Raw genomic sequence first — 12,987 nt, forward strand, 5'->3', positions numbered from 1 at the left:
TCTATACCTATCTATGTGGGCGTATTCTCAAAAGATCCAAAGGATGTAGTAAAAGTTGAAATATAGCGGGGGAGGTAAGAGGCCAGAATGCTGTCCCTATTTGCCAGAATGGAGCCAACACAAATTAACAATATTTCTTTGGGAAAGTGAACTGACTTTATATAGAGGGAAAAAAAAAAAAAAAAAAAAAAAAAATGCTGTGTTGAATCTCATTTATTTTGGACTACAAGGAGGTGATACCACATGGGAAATTACTACCGAAGGCTGAAGAAGACAGGGATTAGGAATAAAATTGCAAAGAAGGAGTGCATGGATGAAATTAGCTGATGAAACAAAACTGTGGCGCTTTCAAGACAAAACACACATCATGAAGGAAACATTGGGTGACCTCGAGGATAATAAAAGCAGGAGGAAATTATACAGACCAAAGTAAAAGGTTTCATTCTTGGGATTAACAAGAGAATTTCTGCTATATTCCGGAATAAATAAATTCATAAATTGGAAATGACAGAAGGGAGAAAGAACCAAGGTATTAGTCATCCTGTGATCAGCTAGTACAACTGTGAGCCACCTCTGGGATGCAGGTGAGAAACAAGCAAATGCAATTTTAGGATGAGCAGAATTTCTGAGCCAGACAGGGAATTTTTAATGTCTTTGTATGAAGCTTTTCTAAGGCCTTATCTGGAACATCGTCTTTGGTGCCAGGCATTCATATGGCTAGATGAGCTCCAGCAGAAACGGATGCTGAAGAAGGCTATGGGGATGTCCAGTAGAATAAAGAGCTTATCATATGTGAGGAGACTACAAAAGTGCTCCACTTGTCTAACAAAACAAAGACTGAGAAGGGATATGCTTATTCTCTATAAACGCGTTAAGGGGATAAACGTCAAGGAGGGAGAAGAGCTATTTAAAATAAAGACAATGTTGGCACAAGAGCAAATGAGTATAAACTGGCTGTGAATAAGAATAGACAGAAAATTAGAAGAGAGTGACTAACCACTAGAGAAGTGGGGCTCTGGAACAGTCAGACCAACTAGTGCAGATGAGATGTATTTAGAAAGACAGAAGAAGGCATGAGGAGTGCCTGTGCTACCCATAAATGGTGAGTGAGCACTCCCACAGCTTGAGGTTGTGCAGCTCTTCTCCCTTTTTTCTCTCTGCCCCCACCCCATTACATATAGGTCTTGACTGCTCTTACTACAGTGGATGCAAGTGACCAAACTACATTTATGTTGTTGTTTGATCTGTTGAGAAAGATGTTTGCCTAACCTGTTGCCTGCAACAGGAGAGGATTGGTTCCTGTACCGTAGGGGATGCCCTCCTGTATGATGTTCTGGTTTCTTCTCCATCTTCAGTGTGGAAATAAGGATCCCCAGTTTTTTTCCTGTATAGTGCAACTTTGTTCGTTCATTACAGCAAACCAAAAATTGTGAGATAGAAGTAGCTATGTTTCAGAAGGCTGTGTTAACTTCTGTGCATTTCTTCTCTCTTCTCTGCTTACCTATGAGCTAAATCTTGGCTGTCTTTCATAAATGGGGAGAACAACTGTTGCACTGAATGGATTTCTTGAGAGAGCTGTGTCTTCCTTTTCATGGACAAAAGAGACCGGGGAGATAGATAGTATGGAAAAGGGTTGGTGAATTATTTCTTTTCACATTCCTTTGACTACTGATCTCTGCATTGCGCATGTGGCATAGCTCAATGACCAGGGAAATAAAGGCAGAACTCTGATCTCACTTAGGTTGACTTCAACTAGGAAGAGAAAAAAAATTGAAAAGGGAGAAGAGGAATTTAACAATCACAGCAGACTCCAGGTACATTCCTGGTGGGTAAACAATCCCTGGTAAAGTGAGTCAGGTAGAGCAGAAAAGCAGTGGCTCAGCATACATCTTCATTTCAGAGTGAAAAAGATGGAGATCAAGATAGTGCATGCTCATAAGCAGAGTATTGCTGAACTCTTAAGAATTGCTTTGACTAGTTCAGACTCTATCTATCACATTTGACATTCACCAACACATTGAATTTTTTCAGCTTTCACGCCTCTCTCAGCCACCAATCTGATTTAAATGTTGAATATTGCATTCACTCCTCGCTGCTAGGTAAGGCCCTGCTTGTGAACATCTGCTGCCTTTGTGGTAGCAATGGAGTGACAAAAGAATGGAAGAAGCATGCAAATTGCTTGAGCGTCAAGGTTTGCATATGGGAACAGCACCAACCAGGAGCCTCTAGAGTCAACCTGAGGTGTAAACAGAGGTGTATTTTAGCGTCCAATGCTAGGTTTGAGAAGCAGACTGATAGGGCGATTTTAAAATACCTGTAAAGGGAGGAGAGCAGAGAGAAAATCCCCATGTGCTGCTGTTCTGTCTTAAGTTATGACCGCAGTACATTTAAAACACAGTTCAAAGTATCAGTTTGGTAGTCTAATATGTACGAGCTCATCCTTAATAAGCTCATTGGCGAATTATTTTATTTCATCTGAAGACCTAAAAAAGTCATTTGCCTGCCCAGGCTGCATCTCCTCTTGGATGGTGTGGGTAGAGCTATTAAAAATGTGGACACATATCTGAAAAGTGCTGACAGGCTTGGTAATGGTGCTGGTGCTGTCCTAAAGAGAGACTGGGGAAATAGCTCTCTGAAGCAGATGTAAGTTGGCTGAAACCTACCTCATGTAGGGTAGGCTAATCTAATTTTAATCAAGAAGTGGCTGTAGCTCCTCCAGCTGTGCTTGAATTGAGTATGCATTTGCTGGCTCACATAGCTCTTAGCTACTGCCACACACAGAGCTCTGGCCAGGCGGCAAAACCTATGTGTGAAACAGGGCACACGTGGCTCTATACAGCCCCAAATGCAGTAGAGGTATATGTGAGAGGGAATTAGGCGTAAAAGCATCATCCAGTTCAGTTTCCCCTTCTGTGTGGATGTCCTTACAGCCAGCATGGCCTGCCGTAACCCGCTAATGTGGAGCTGTATGAATCACCCACACTTTTCTGTAGCCATGTGCCTAATTGGACTTTGTGACAAGACTACTGGCCCTGCACCCAATGGTGGCAAAGGAGGATGACGAACTCTCCTCCTGAGGTAAATAGCAGCAGGGAACTGAATCCACTGTGCAGGTTGTATCAAACACTCAAGTGAATTCAGACTAGATGGTTTGTAGTATTTCTGTTGCTTAGTCATGCCAGAGTGAGTATTTTTTCTTTTGCTGGAGAAATAACTGTCATTTCTACATCTTTCTACCCACAGCATCACAGATTTGGGGGCAGAATGGGCCATTGTGGTCCATCTCTTCCAGCTGCATGAGAAAATAGGCAGTCTCAAAACCTATCAGCTCTCCCCTCCTTCATTTAAAATTGTATAAAACTCTTGGAAAAACAACGGGTCTCAAGGCATGATAGCTGCAGATGAAGAATGCACTCTGCTTCCATGTAAGATATTAGTATAGTACGTTTAACTATTTGGCCCTGGGCTTTTCCAGCTTTGCTTAACGTGGTTTTTTTTAATCATGAGCTCTTCCGAGGCTTTCATGCAGACCCGCAGTCACCTGCCAGGAGAATACATTATGTAGAGGCAGGGTAATGGGGAACGAGGGGAGAGGAAGGGCTTTATAAAACTGGGAGGCCTGGAACAATTAAATTCAACCGACTGACAGAGCAGGCGAGATGAGTTGACAGTAGAAAGATAACCTGTTTGTAAATGCAGCCCTATTTTATCTTTCCACCAATTAAATTAAGTTCTCTTTGGCCTTCAGATTAAAAAAAAAAAACACCCTAAATAAACACTGTTGTGCTGCATACATCTTAATACTTCTAATCTTCTGACTAGCAGAGCAAAAAATTAATATCTTCCTGCCTTGGTAAGAGGGAAAACAGATGCCGTGGGGAGGAGGAAATGGGAGAGGATGAACAGCCCTAGGTTTTTACATTTGTGTGTCTACACACACGTGCATGCACACAGAGTCAAAATTAGCTTTGTGAAAGGATTTTTTAGCCTCATTGTAATAATGCACATGTGCACACCAGCAGTGAAGATACAGCAGTCGGTGACCCCAGGCAAAAGTAGGAGCCTGGCTTCAGCAGTCTTGTCTCATGGCAAAACTACGGGGCCCTGCCTTTGCTGTGCTATAGCTTCAGAATAAACCTCAGCTGCTGGCAACCCCCAGGAAAATGTGTGCTCCTCTTACTCCACGAAGACAAGGAGTAGATGAGCCAGGGGCTATGCCCCTTCACAGCACTGCTGTCTGCAGTTCCAGGCAAACAAAGGATGCTCTGGAAGTGCATGCTTTCCCCAGTGCCCTTGTTTTTTGCCTCCTGCAAACATGCTGCTGAGCATTCGAGTGCTGGAGGGGTGCACGATTGTGCTGCAGCCACCCAGAGCCCCCTGTATCTGAGGGCAGGAGGGGAAAGGCTGCTGATGGTTATTGTATGATCAGAGGGAAGGAGACGGGGCAGGGGTTGCTCTTCTTGCAGCAGAGAAGCAAACAAATGTACATGCTCAGGAGATGCTTTCAATGTTGACAAACATCTCTGGGTGTCTTTCCCCTGTCCTTCCCTTGCTTTACCAGGCACCGTGTTGCTTAGGTTTTCCTTTGGGATGCCAGGCAGTGCTTCCTGCTTTAAGCCTTCTTCTTCCCAGGCTTGGTCCTCCAAGGGGAGAGGTGTGCTTGCAGCTCTTCCCCTTGGCCTTGGAGGTGCCCCGTTGCAGTGCCCCGGATCAGACTATTGCTACATCAGCTTTCCATATGGAGCAGTTTTCTGTAGTTTTGAGGCAAAACTCTCACTTCTTATTGGTTTACTTACCATTCCTATATCTTCTCTTCTTTGAAATGCTTCTCCTTTTCACAGAATGGACCTCAACCGTGCGTTATTTTTGTATCCCAAATTCCTAACCACCCTGGCGTGTTTGGTGCAGGCACACTCATGGATGCAGACCTTTGGGAAAGGAAAGCTGTGTCTGGGAAGATGATTTTTAGAAGCACCATAGATCCGTTTCATTTTTATTTTAATTGCTGTTGGTGATAAAATGCCCCCTTCCTGACTTCAGCAGGGAGCAGAACCGAGTTAATGTTACTCTTTTGTAAATCCCACTCGCTATGCAAAACAACAACAACAACAACAACAATAATAATAATAATAAAATCTACAGTAGATCCCTGAGGTGAAGATTTTAATCACACAACACAGGCAGTTCAGAGACAACACGAACTATCAGAATAAACAAAAAAATATCACAGATAACTAAAAGTAGAAAGCTTTTTTTTTTTACAAAAACAATTCCCATTGTTTCCATTCTTCCATTTGTTTATTTGTTCTTTTTCCTTCCTTTTGACAGTATAACTATGCTAGTGACTTTTTACGTGACTTTTCCATGCCCTTTCAATCTGAAGGGTTTCTGTTATGCGTTAAAATGGCAGAAAGAGAAAAGAGGTCTCAGCTGAAGAGATCAAAACATCTGCGACATCTGCACACCTCTGTTTCACAGTACGGCTGTGGTTCTCATTGGCAGAGGAACCCTGGAAACTTAAAACACACTACTAGTAAGACCGTTTCGTTAATTAGCCACATAGGCAAGAATCCTTGTCTATTTCCATTCCTGCACTCAGGTGAGCTTTCTATGGGGGACAACAGGATAAGCAAACGGTAAACAAAGTCCTAGGTTTGCTGTGTGCCAGTACTGCACTGCAGCAGTGATTTTTGTGCTTGCACTCACCTCCTTGTAGATGTGACCCTGAAACCACTTGGGTGGCTATCGCAGATCAACCAGTGCAGCATAAATCCACTCCAGGTATCTGTGCAGTTACCCATTACATGGGAAGAGAATGAGAAAAGAAGGCAATCTCTGGAGATCTGCTGCTGCTTCTAGTTTCTTCATCTTCCTCAGACTTAGAAATGTTAAATAGAAATGTAAAAATGGTGCATATACATGCATATATGAACAGAAAATGTTTGTATTATTGGTCAAGTAGTATGTCTTATTATTCAGCACTGTGTGAGCAGACAATGCAAACATGACCTGTTGTGTGATTCAGGCTTTTCCCTTTCCTCCCTTCTGAATTCATTCACCTAGATGTTGTGTTGTGTTTTTTGGAGGGAACCATATTTTTTTTTATTCTTACCCATTAATGGTAGTGGGGGAATATTTCAGATGCTGCCTCCTCTATTTCCATTCTGAAATCTGTTGATTTTTCTTTAGCAAATAGGGCTGGATTTAGGAAACTAATTTCAGAACAAATAAAAATGGATAAATACGGAGCAGGTGCTGACAGAATTTCAACAGGGAGAATGGCTGCAAGGTGCAAATTGATTTTCTAACTGCCCATCCTATGGAGGTGGTAGCAGCCTTCCCCGAAAAGGGCAGGACAGAAGCCTTAGTAATGTCCAATTGCAGCTCAATTAAGAGTATAAAAGTGTTCCCTTGCAAGCAGGCTTTTCTTTTTTTATGAGCTGTTAGACAGAGAAAAGAGGATGGAGCTAGTAAAGTGGAAAGGGACTCCCTTGGGCAGTGTGTTTAGGATGCTCTGTTGCTTCTTTTCTTTGGTCCTCAGGGCTTCTAACAGCTTTAAAGATGTGTTTATGCTGGGAGACCATTGCCTCCTCTGCTGCAGATGGAGGAGCTCACTTCTTGCTCTTCCTGCAAACAGCATTGCAGTGATTTCCCTTCTGAGCGCTATGGGTAAGTGAATTACATGGAATGAGATTTCCTCTTGTCTCTAGATAAAGCTAGGTGACCGAGTGTAAAATTGAGAGAACTTTGCTTTCCCAATCTATCACTGCCCTCCCTCAGCGCTCTCCCTCGTGTACCTATGGGGCCTGATTCACTGTGGCTTAAAATGGTGTGAAGGCAGCGCAAAAGATAGCTAACTCCTTAGCGTCTGTCCTGCCGAGGTGGCCAATGCTCACTAAAACTGTGGCCCAGAGGGGCCTTATTATTCTACCCTCGTTATTCTTTCCATGTCACCAGTGCAGCAGTTCATCTTTCTCTATGGGGAGCCCATGATGCTCGTGGACAAAGCTGGGGTGTGCCAGGCTCCCTCTGCAAGGTCTATCCATGTGCTGCTGTCTGATGCTGTGTGGGTGAACGGCCCCCTCTGCTTAGAGCAGCTAAGCTTCTGATTGCTGTAAGCTTCTCTAAGGCTTGATCCTAGCTGCTCTTAAAGCCTGATCCTTCTCCTAGGAGAAGGGCGGCTGGAGGGATGTGCATCACGCTAGCAGCTAGGAACAAAAGCTGGTTATCTCTCACCAGTTACTCCAGAGGTCACTGATCCTGCATTAGGAATGGGTGAGCTGAAGCTTATAAGGAAAGCGCCTATGATTGCTGTCTGGCTGGAGAGGTGTGTAAACACATAGGAGTGTGGGGCTTTGGAGCAGTGTGTCAGCTTGCTAAACTAAATCTCCGTTTCCACTGTAGGTAAGTGGGGGTTTTTAACAAGTTTCTGTGTTACAGAGGCTTTGGTGGTAAAACCAACTCAACCATGGGGGTCAAAAAATGACCTCTTTCCAATCCAGGAATGTAATATGATCTCTCTCTCTCTCTCTGTTTTGCCGAGAAAGCTCTCCTGAAAGAACTCTTACACTCCCCCTCCATAGGTCAGCTTTAGAGCATGGTGTGCAAGCTGATTAATGCTCACGGGTATGAGTGAGAGCAGCTGCTTGTGACCTTTCTGGGTGAAAGGACGAAAGGGCTGGGACAAGCACAACCTTCCAAAACCATCCTTGCTCTCTGATCACATGGCAGTTGTATGTGCAGCCTTTAGGATTCTTCTACAAATTATCTCTTCTGAGCTCACATGGGGAAATGATAAAACTGCTATCTGTGGTTGATGCTGAAGAACCTTCTCTATGCAGAGAACAGTGTGACTGCAGAAACTTGAGTGAGAAACAGTAATTTCTTTCTAGAAAGATAATTAGATATATGAATGGTCTTATACGTGCAGATACATACGGCTCTGTATGAAGATATGTAAGTGCTTGCCTTGGAAGAAGGAGCAGAATGTGGATAGCATGGCTGTTGGCATGTAGTTATCATCTGGGAACATGAACCATCTTAAGTGCCATGAAGCCATTGCCAATGCCTGGCTGATGGTGTTTGGCAATACTGACTTAAACTGCTCATGCTGCCTTGCCATTCTCCAAGCATCAGGTTGGGGAGAAAAAGTGATAGAGGTATTGTAACACAGGACCTGCTTAGGCTAACCTTCCTGATGCCTGTTGCCTCTTCTTAGACTATTTGGATCAAAAATAGACAATTTCAATCCCCTTAGGGTATAGAGAAAATAGATGTTTAGAGTCTCCTTTGTGGATATGGCTCTTAACCTTTTAGCTGAGTCTATGACTTGGTTACAGCTTAACTCGAGGCTTATATACACTGGAAACAAAAGCCTATAAGACAGGAATTATGGCTTTGGCTGTGTATTTTATTTTATTTTATTTATTTATTTTGCCTTGGAAAGATGATTAATATTGTCATATAATGTTGCCTGGACAGTGGGGCTCCTGAGGATCTCACAAAAAATTAAAAATTAAAAAAAAAAAAAAGGTGGCCTCAGCTGCTGTTATGTAACTTGCTGTTTTTCTGAAGATAAGAACTCAATAGCCCACAGTAAGGGGATAGAAACCAGCTGTGGTCAATGGAAGCCAAAATAGATATGTATACCCTTGTCCTGGAGGAATGGGATTGATGGCAGCAATGAATAGTGTTTGGTATCTCCCAGCCCAGCACAAATACTTGCAGTGAGTAATTTTAGCTTTTCCTGTGCTCCCTGTTCTGGACAAAAAGAGCTGCTGCTTCCTCCTCTGAGAAGTGGACATCAGCATGGAAGGAGCATGAATGGGTGGATTCAGTGGATTCTTGTTGTGTGAAGACTTCAGAAAAACTGCCAACTCCTAAGATTAAGAGATAGCCATAAAAGGAAGTGATGGTTCATGCAAGAAGAAAGGTACCTTCTTTGAGTTTACATGGAGGTGGGTGAGGAGTACTAGGTGGACAGAACCAGCCGTATTTCCCTACAGAGTAACTGAGGATTAGGCAGGACACAATTGCCTTGGCTGAGTTTTTTCCTTCTCTGGAATATCTTCCAATAACCTTTTAGATTAAGGGAAAATATGTATTCCCAGGCAGAGGAACTGAAATGTTTGGGGGTACTAACATGTATCATACTGACTAGAACACCTGTAGTGGGGTAACACTGCAAATGTTATGAGACACTTCTGTGGAGTTGTCCTTTGCACTTGAAAGAAAACATGCAAATGTTTCTCAGGGTAAGGATGATAAAAGCAAGAATGACTTGCAAACCACAAGTATACTTCATAGTGGAAATCAAGCTGGTGTGAATCTTCTTGTTGCCACTGTGTGGCTGTAGATGCTGCAAGAAGCAGCCCCATACAAGTTGCCTTGAGCTGCGTTAGCTTTTCTCTTGGGCAAGGTGTAAAGGGAAAGATCTCTGGTATGATGCAAAGGATTGAGTTTCTCTGTGTCACCACACAGGTGGCTTGGAATGGCAATGGTAAAGGCTTCTAGGAATTGAGAACTGAATGAGCTTCATAATTAGCTATTTACATAGCACTGTGGAGCATGATACCAAGGACTAACGATGAGAGATCTTCAGTCCTTAAAACAATTCTGCAGCCAACTCAATACAGAGCTAATGTAACTCCAAGTGGAACATCTGGAGGAAAAATGTCCAACTGAGTAGCTCGTACTTTGAAAGCAAAGTGCCACTGTCTAAATAAATAAATAAATATCTAAATCCTCCTCCTTCATCATGAGGTGATCCTCTCTTAGACTGCTCTAAAGCATCCTGAAGGGTTCTTGAATTAAACTAAATTCTACCATTTGTGTAGTTCCTTCTTGGTAGTTAAAATAAGTTTTTTTGTTTCTTTGTTTGTTTTTATTTTAAACCATCTGTGTGACCCTGGTGGTGGCTGCAGCTAACCAACTTTAAAAAAGAACTTCAAGATTAATTCCTAAAAGGCATGTTTTCTACTGAAAATAAATTACAGATACTCATATGTTCTTTTCCCTCCTGCCTTAAGCAGGATTCCAACTAGGATTTGCTATGCAGTGACCTCCTTTCCTGTGAATTCATATTGATTCAGGAAGTTGATAGTTCAATATCCCCCTGGGAGAAAGACAGTATTAAATATAATATCTAGTGATTGGAACTGTGCAAGAAAGCACTTTTCTATTCCTACATTTTCAGTGAAGTAATATCAAGTCTCTCTAAAATGGGAGAGTAATAGAATAAACTTGTTAGTTTAAAAACAAAACTAAACAGCGTATCCCAGCCCTGGGATGTTGGCTTTTCTGGCATGATCTTTTCCAATCTTCTTTACCTTTTAAACCACAGAAGTATTCTCCTGTCAAGACTGATGTAATATTGCATATACAATTTGACTGTTTTGTTAAAAAAGAAAACAAAAGCAAACGCAAAACATCATCTCTCTGACAGCTTCCCAGCCCTTATTTCAGGATGTCATTAGGTGATGCAATTTCATCAGAACCATCTGTGCTGAGCCTGAAATCACCTTAGCTTTGATATTAGGCATTGGCAGCACCTACAGACTTCAGTAAGATAGTTCTTTAACACATGCCAGCCTTGGCAGAGTTGCTATGTTGTTGGCTACAGCTGCTAGTTAAACTCCTGGTTCTGTGTTGTTTAACTTATCCTAACTGAATACAACTTTTGTCCTGAAGAGCTGCAGGCAATTAACAGTCTCTCTCTTGAAACCTACTAGAGGACTGTAGCCCGATTACTTGTTGGCTAGCAGTAAGAAATGCTAAATTGCTGATGGAAAGAGGCATGTGAGTAAAGGTGGTCCTTGAGAAAGGGGGAAGACAGAGTTGGCTCAGCTTTCTTTCTTACTGACCAAAGGGAACTACAAGGAGATAATAAATGGCAGCTCTCAAATGATATCTTACAAGGGCTGGCTGCTGTCTTTCTGTCATAATTCGGCATATATCTGGTGGTCATTTCTCTGTGGTCACTAGAGATGAATGTACCACCACTAAACTAGATTTGGTGCTTCTAAGCAGGAGACATAATAAGAGTTATTGACCAGCCATCAAAAGTAAGGCCTCTGTTCAATATCAGTTCCCACTCTCTGTAGGCAAAACCACTTTCCGGGTAAGAAAAGATTCATATTCCATGTAATCTAGGATTTGGATAAGTTATAAAATAGGATCATCCTTGAAGAAGACACTAAAATATAGTCTTGCTCCCTCAAGTTATATAAAATAAAAAAATCAGTTGACTGAAGGAAATAAAGTAGAATCACCATAATCTTTTGCAGATGTAATTCTAAACTTAAATGGGAATAAGAATATATATTTTTTCTACAACCTGTGGCTTGGACTTCTGTATTGAGACTATCGTGGAAGTCTTACTGGAGACTTTTTCATTCTCCATATCCTTCCAAAGTCAGTAGGCATTCAGGGATGGATGCTCATCCATCTGAAGTCATGCCTTTTTGAAACTTCTGTAATCACAGAATCACAGAATGGCCTGGGTTGGAAGGGACCTCAAGGATCATGAATCTCCAACCCCCCCTACTGGGCAGGGCCACCAGTCTCCCCATTTACTAGACCAGGTTGCCCAGGGCCCCATCCAACCTGGCCTTGAACACCTCTGGGGACGGGGCATCTACAACCTCTCTGGGCAGCCCATTCCAGCACCTCACCACTCTCCTGGTAAAGAACTTCCCCCTAACATCCAACCTAAATCTTCCCTCTTTCAACTTAAAACCATTCCCCCTTGTCCTGCTGTTATCTACCCTTTCAAAGAGTTTACTCCCTTCCTGTTTATAGGCTCCCTTCAGGTGCTGAAAGGCTGCAATGAGGTCACCCCGCAACCTTCTCTTCTCCAGGCTGAATAAGCCCAGCTCCCTCAGCCTGTCTTCGCAGGGGAGGTGCTCCAGCCCCCTGATCATCTTTGTGGCCCTCCTCTGGACCCTCTCCAACAGCTCTCTGTCTTTCTTGTACTCGGGGCTCCATACTTGGACACAGTACTCCAGATGGGGCCTCACAAGAGCAGAGTAGAGAGGGACAATCACCTCCCTGTCCCTGCTGGCCACCCCTCTCATGATGGAGCCCAGGATACCATTTGCTTTCCAAGCTGCAAGAGCACACTGCTGGCTCATGTTCAGTTTTTCATCCATCAGGACCCCCAGGTCCTTCTCTGCAGAGCTGCTCTCAAGGACTGCTCCTTCCAGTCTGTATAGATGCCTGGGGTTCCTCCAGCCCATGTGCAGAACCCTGCACTTTGCCATGCTGAACCTCATTAGGTTCACCCGGGCCCACCTTTCAAGTCTGTCAAGGTCCCTCTGAATGGCATCCCTTCCTTCCTCCATGTCAACCGCAACACTCAGTTTGGTGTCATCAGCAAATTTGCTGAGAGTGCACTCAATTCCTTTGTCAATGTCATTGATAAAGATGTTAAAGAGCACCGGTCCCAAGACAGACCCCTCGAGGACTCCGCTCGTTACCGACCTCCACCTGGACATAGAACCATTGATCACCACCCTCTGTTTGTGGCCTTTCAACCAATTTCTTATCCAATGAGTGGTCCACCCATCAAATCCACATCCCTCCAATTTGGAGATAAGGATGTGGTGGGGGACCATGTTAAAGGCCTTGGTCAAGTCCAGGTAAATGACATCGGTCGCCTTCCCCTCATCCACCAATGCTTATTTCTGACTCTTCCTGTACAGAAGGTTGGAGACCACAGGATACAAGAATCAGCTAGTGGCAGACAGAAACATGAGGAGCCTGAATATTGGGAGTGTTGCACAGCATAACACTTTCAGATAATGATTTTTTTGAAGACTTGAACAGCAAAGGTGTTAACGATAGATGATCTTGCCCTTCCTGGGTTATACAGGCTATAGGTAACTTGGGAAAAGCTTTTCTCTGCAAGTTTCTTCTGAAAAGTGCTTAATTGTTAGCACTTTGGTTTTGGTGGATTCTACTTTCCAGCAGGTGTTAATGGACTGATAA

At 43.2% G+C, this 12,987-nt stretch overlaps 1 long non-coding RNA gene across 1 annotated transcript in view; it reads left to right on the top strand.

Moving 5' to 3' along the window:
- The window catches only part of LOC107054644, a 223,110-nt gene that overhangs the window by 68,680 nt on the left and 141,443 nt on the right, over positions 1-12,987 (top strand). The window lies entirely within an intron of this gene.

The sequence above is a fragment of the Gallus gallus genome, chromosome 1 (genome assembly GCF_016699485.2).
Source record: "Gallus gallus isolate bGalGal1 chromosome 1, bGalGal1.mat.broiler.GRCg7b, whole genome shotgun sequence".
Taxonomy (NCBI): Eukaryota; Metazoa; Chordata; class Aves; order Galliformes; family Phasianidae; genus Gallus; species Gallus gallus.